Genomic DNA, 6333 nt, shown 5'->3' with positions numbered 1-6333 from the left:
TTTGAGCTCATCCGTTTTAATTTGACATATTTTATATTACCCACGAAATGTGTATTCCTCCATCGGCGCGCATCGCTGAACACTGAGTAACTCGCTGCCTTCCTCACACACAGACAGATAAGAAAACACTGCATTGGCCCCGAAGCACTAAAATAATTCTCCTCGTTCTTAATGAGGAGAGCTGAGCAGCAATTAACACGTGTCAAAGTCGACAACATCAGGTGTCACTCTAATTTTCTCACTAATACTGAATGGATTTTCCTTCCCCGTTTCCTTGTTTATGTCTTGCGGCCCTGGAGGCATGACAGGCGACGAGGCTGAGAACCGGAGAAAAGAGGATTCTACTCGCGTCGTGCGCGCGGGCGTCCGATTGTCGCACGTCGCACAACCAGGCAGTTCGGTGATTACCAGTCAACGCTCGAAGCACACTCGAGATTTCGTGCCTTGTCCGTCGCCTCGACTCCTTTAACAACAGTCAAATTAGACAGCCCAGTTAACAGTGCATAATTCCAGCCCGGGCCGTAGAGATGCTCCCAGCAGCAGCAGACAAGGCTTGCTACAGTAGTAAACATGGGATAGGGTACAAATGCCGGGAAGACTGTATGCCGCACAAAATCAAAACCTAGAAACATAAGCTATCTGCATACACAGTACGTTCGATACAATGTGTGCCTGATCATTTGTTAGAGCAGTTAATGAACGCTCACACTGATTAATTCGTGCGATTTGCAACAGGTACCTTACAGCTTCATGTACAGGTTAATTGCAGGCTATATACATGTGTGTTTTTAATGTATGTACAAAGGATTCAAAACGGACGCGTGAAAGCTTGTTTAAATATTGGAATCATTTTAGAAATAATTTTCTTAAATGTTAAATAACAAAGCAATACATGTGTGAAAACATCAGTTGAAATGAAATGTAGATTCACACAGAACATATCATTCATATTGAAAAGTACGATTTTAATACAATCAATTTAGGTCAAAGATTCAGTGAACTACTTTACTGAAACATTTCTACAATTGAAATATTGTACATATTAAAATAGATTATATTGGGGAATCACACATTTAAAAATAAAATAGTACAATAATGTGTGAAGACCACAGCATCAATAAAAATATATATAAATTATAAAAAGAATGAACCCGAAAATCGACAAGGCATTTTAAGATTCCATGGCAGAGAAGCACGAGCGTGAAATAGTATCCTGGGATAATTGCAGCTGTAAAAGGTTTAATTGTACATTTGGGATTAAATGTTTATATGATCAGGTAAAGGCCGCTGTAGGAAGGACTCATTTGAGCGGTTTTAGGGTTTTATTCTAGTCCAAGAAACGCTGTAAATAATTACATGATTGAATTGTAAATAGTTTTTTTTGACCACGTTACTAAAATGTTGATTTATTTCAAATGTATAAAGCACTAGAAAAACAAAGCTCATGAATTTATTTTCATAAAATCGAGATTTTAATTTTGCTGATCTACTATTTTTCATCAAATGAGATTGATAAACGGGCTGTTAATTTTAAACGCACAATTGTCCAAATAATTATATTGAATTCAAATACTTGTTTTTCCAACTGCATTGTATTTAATATAATGCCTGAAGTTTTCTAATATAAATACATGTACATTCAGAAATACACCAATTATCAACGGGACGAATTACAGTTGTTAACTAAATATCACCTATCATATTGCTCACTATTTGCAAGTAAAATATACATCATTACTTTTACAAATAATATCAAATAACCATGACTTAAAATAGTAACACCATAACGTCAACCACTCTAACAAATAAAAATGAATCACAATCGATCCTATAGCATCATCGTAACAGAAATCCCATTTCCACTTCCTTGATATGTGCCAACCAATTAAAGGCTTCATGGAATAAGCTAAGCTAAGACTAAGCGTTATTTGCTACACTTGTGAGTTAGGAGCGAAGAGCTAGCGAAGAGAATGCTTTTGTTACCATTCGTCAGATCGTCTTCCTCTCCTTGGAGGCGACCGTAGTCAGCTGGAGTTCACCCCTTGCTGCTTGCCACACGTTCTTCATCCCAGTGTCCTCTTGGCTCACACATCTCATTTGCATATATTTTTGTCTCCAGCTGGGAAGGCCTCATTCTCATTAAAGCCTCATCTCACCATCTCCCAGAATCCTCACTGTTTCCAGCCAGTACCTGGGATGGCCAAAGTGCGCCTGCCACCACCATGAAAAGAAGGGGAGAAAAGAAAAGGAGGAGAAAGGGGAGGAAAAGGCAACCGTTTCTTCACTGCTGTGAAAACAAAAGAGGAGGGATGGAGAGAAAAAATAGAAAAGGACACAGTGAGAGGAGGATAAATGAGACCTCTGTCTGCTGTTTTGGTGCCCTGTTCCCCCCCCTCTCTCTCTCACTCTCTCCCTCTCAGTCTCCATGTTGAGTTAACCAGCAGCCCACTGTCCTGTCCTGTCATGACAGATAGCTCCAGGGGTCAGGGGTTAGAGTTGAGATGAGGGTCAGCTGTAACATAACATGCAAGCCAACCCTCCAGACTGGATACTAGTGTCCCTGCAGCCAGCCTCCAGCCCAGCCTGGCCACGGTGTAGTATGAGGCAGGGCAGTGAACTTTTAAATATTAAAGTTAGGTATGTGGCGAGAAGAGAAGAGGAGGGGGGATGGAGAGATGGAGAAGACGAGGGAGAGGGGATGGAGAGATGGAGGAAAGTAGGGAGAGGGGATGGAAAGATGGAGGAAAGGAGGGAGAGGGGATGGAGAGATGGAGGAAAGAATGGAGAGGGGATGGAAAGATGGAGAAGATGAGGGAGAGGGGATGGAGAGATGGAGAGATGAGGGAGAGGGGATGGAAAGATGGAGAGATGAGGGAGAGGGGATGGAGAGATGGAGGAAAGGAGGGAGAGGGGATGGAGAGATGGAGGAAAGAATGGGGGTTGGGATGGAAAGATGGAGGGGAAGATGGAGAGATGAGGGAGAGGTGATGGAAAGATGGAGGAAAGGAGGGAGAAGGGATGGAAAGATGGAGGAAAGGAGGGAGAGGGGATGGAAAAATTGAGGAAAGGAGGGAGAGGAGATGGAAAAATTGAGGAAAGGAGGGAGAGGGGATGGAGAGATGGAGGAAAGGAGGGAGAGGAGATGGAAAAATTGAGGAAAGGAGGGAGAGGGGATGGAGAGATGGAGGAAAGGAGGGAGAGGAGATGGAGAGATGGAGGAAAGGAGGGAGAGGGGATGGAGAGATGGAGGAAAGGAGGGAGAGGAGATGGAAAAATTGAGGAAAGGAGGGAGAGGGGATGGAGAGATGGAGGAAAGGAGGGAGAGGGGATGGAGAGATGGAGGAAAGGAGGGAGAGGGGATGGAGAGATGGAGGAAAGGAGGGAAATGTTTCCCCATTCGTGGAGACCATATTCATGGTAAATTTACGCACACACACACACACACACACACACACACACACACACACACACACACACACACACACACACACACACACACACACACACACACACACACACACACACACACACACACACACACACACACACACAGTGACATAACTCTCCACTAGTACTCAGACTCATAGACCAACAGAGAGATGATGAACTTGAAGTTAAACGTCAAACAATAAACAGTCTGTTAAGTCCCAGGGGCCGTTTCTGAATGCTGATATTGGGGGCTCTGTGTGTGTGCGCACGTGCACGTGTGTGTGTGTAGGAATGAAGAGAGTTTATTTAAAGCAGGGCGACCCCTGGCCAAAGACTGCCTCAGTGCAGGGATGAATAAAATGTTAATGGCTCATAAAACACAGCAACTCCTCTGTGAGTGTGTGTGTGTGTGTTTGTGTGCTCTAAGGTTTCCACGGCATCATTAATGCCAGCAGACAATTGACTCGCTCCATCTTAGCAGTGAAAAGTCTGCTGTGTGTAGCAGGAGCTGAGGATAGACCAGGAGGAGAGGAAGAGAAGGTGATGGCGGCAGTGTAGCCTAGTGGTTAGAGCGTTGGACTAGTAAACGAAAGGTTGCAAGTTCAAATCCCTGAGCTGACAAAGTACAAATCTGTAGTTCTGCCCCTGAACAAGGCAGTTAACCCGCTGTTCCTAGGCTGTCACTGAAAATAAGAATTTGTTCTTAACTGTCTTGCCTGGTTAAATGAAATAAGAAAGAAAGGAGAGGTCTTACAGATGCCTTGTTCATCGTCTTGCCATCACAGAACCACAACACATGAGTTGAAGACTCCACAGCCTAGTGAGTTAAAGTGAACTCATCAATCATATTATACAGCACTCTACTGTCACGTAAAAGACTATTTATTAATGGTTTCATTTTTTATTTGCTTGACCTTTATTTAACCAGGAAAAGCCAATTGAGACCCAGAGTCTCTTTTTCAAGGGAGACCTGGCCAAGAAGGCAGCAACAATCAATACATTACAGAATTAAAACACACAACAATACAATACAATAACATGATTTACACTCCTATGAGAGCCTTATTCTTCCATTCCTGTGGTTAAATTAGATCCCTGTGAGAACCAGAGCAGTAGTAAACACTCCAGACCTTCCCTGACATGCACCATTTGCTGAGAAGCTGGAAAGGGGCCTGTGACAATTTGGAGCCTTGGTGTCAATCCACACACCAGTCACCACGACGGCCGGGGCTGCGTATTTAAAACACACATCTGGTGTTTATCAGATCTAACCCATCAAACCCTATAGCCTTAACATCTCTCTCTGCCTCCCCCCCCCCTCTCTCCCTCTCTCTCTCTCTCTCTGCCTCTCCCCCCTCTCTCTCTCCCTCCCTCTCTCTCTCTCTCTCTGCCTCTCCCCCCTCTCTCTCTCTCCCTCCCTTCTTCTCTCTCTCTCTGCCTCTCTCTCACTCTCTCTCTGCCTCTCCCCCCTCTCTCACTCTCCCTCTCTCTCTCTCTGCCTCTCCCCCCCTCTCTCTCTGCCTCTCTGCCTCTCTCTCACTCTCTCTTTCTCTCTCCCTCTTTCTCACTCTCTCTTTCTCTCTCCCTCTTTCTCTCTCTCTCTTTCTCTCTCCCTCTCCCTCTCTCCCTCCCTCCATCTCTCTCTCTGCCTCTCCCCTCTCTCTCTCTCTCTCTCTCTCTCTGCCTCTCTCACTCTCTCTTTCACTCTCCCTCTTTCTCTCTCTCTCTTTCTCTCTCCCCCTCTCACTCTCTCTTTCTCTCCCTCTCTCTCTCTCTCTCTCTGAATTTAATTTCATTTCAAGGGGCTTTATTGACATGGGAAACATATGTTAACATTGCCAAAGCAAGTGATGTAGATAATAAACAAAAGTTAAATAAACAATAAAAGTGTATAGTAAACATCACAGTCACAGAAGTTCACAAATGTTATATTATATATATACAGTGTTGTAACTATGTGCAAATGTTTAAAGGAACACAAGATAAAATAAATAAGCATAAATATGGGTTGTATTTACAATGGTGTTTGTTCTTCACTGGTTGACCTTTTCTCGTGGCAACAGGTCACACATCTTGCTGCTGTGATGTCACACTGTGATATTTCACCCAGTAGATATGAGAGTTTATCAACATTGGATTTGTTTTCAAATTCTTTTTGTATCTGTGTAATCTCTCTCTCTTAGACTTGGCGCTACCGGTAACATCATTAGCAATATGCTAACACTCTATGGTGAGTTATCCCTGTCACTACAAGTAACATAATTTGCAATATGCTAACACTCTATGGTGAGTTAGCCCTGTCACTACTAGTAACATCATTTGCAATATGCTAACACTATGGTGAGTTAGCCCTGTCACTACTAGTAACATCATTTGCAATATGCTAACACTCTATGCTGAGTTAGCCCTGCCGCTACTAGTAACATCGTTAGCAATATGCTAACACTCTATGGTGAGTTAGCCCTGCCGCTACTAGTAACATCGTTAGCAATATGCTAACGCTCTATGGTGAGTTAGCCCTGCCGCTACTAGAACCAACGTTAGCTATAAGTTATAGTTAGTGGGAAAGCTCTACGGTAAGTTATCTCTGGCGATACCAGTAGCATCATTAGCAATATGCTAAAGCTCTATGCATAGGTGTTTGCATAGAGAGCTAGGTTTAATGCTATTCTGGTTACTATTAGTGGTGGCGACACATTTAAATCGAACAAATGTAATAGAACTGGAAATAACCAAACTCACTGTTCAACTGTTCACCCACTGTTGATTTCTGGTCTGTGACATTTGTGTGTGTGTGTGTGTGTGTGTCTGGCCAGAGAGTGTTTGTGTGTGTGTGTGACCCTGTGATTTACAATCACACACACACACACACACACACACACACACACACACACACACACACAC

The 6333-nt window shown here is 43.5% G+C and overlaps 1 long non-coding RNA gene across 1 annotated transcript in view; it reads right to left on the bottom strand.

Moving 5' to 3' along the window:
• LOC135511851 (uncharacterized) overlaps nucleotides 1-2563 on the bottom strand; it is a 4475-nt gene extending 1912 nt beyond the window's left edge. The window contains exon 1 of the long non-coding RNA XR_010451328.1: nucleotides 1984-2563. This is a non-coding gene — a long non-coding RNA (uncharacterized LOC135511851). The remainder of the gene's footprint in view (nucleotides 1-1983) is intronic.
• Nucleotides 2564-6333: the final 3770 nt, after the last annotated feature.

This window comes from Oncorhynchus masou, chromosome 24 (assembly GCF_036934945.1).
Source record: "Oncorhynchus masou masou isolate Uvic2021 chromosome 24, UVic_Omas_1.1, whole genome shotgun sequence".
In the NCBI taxonomy this organism is placed as follows: Eukaryota; Metazoa; Chordata; class Actinopteri; order Salmoniformes; family Salmonidae; genus Oncorhynchus; species Oncorhynchus masou.
This window is presented reverse-complemented; position numbering and strand designations above follow the sequence as displayed.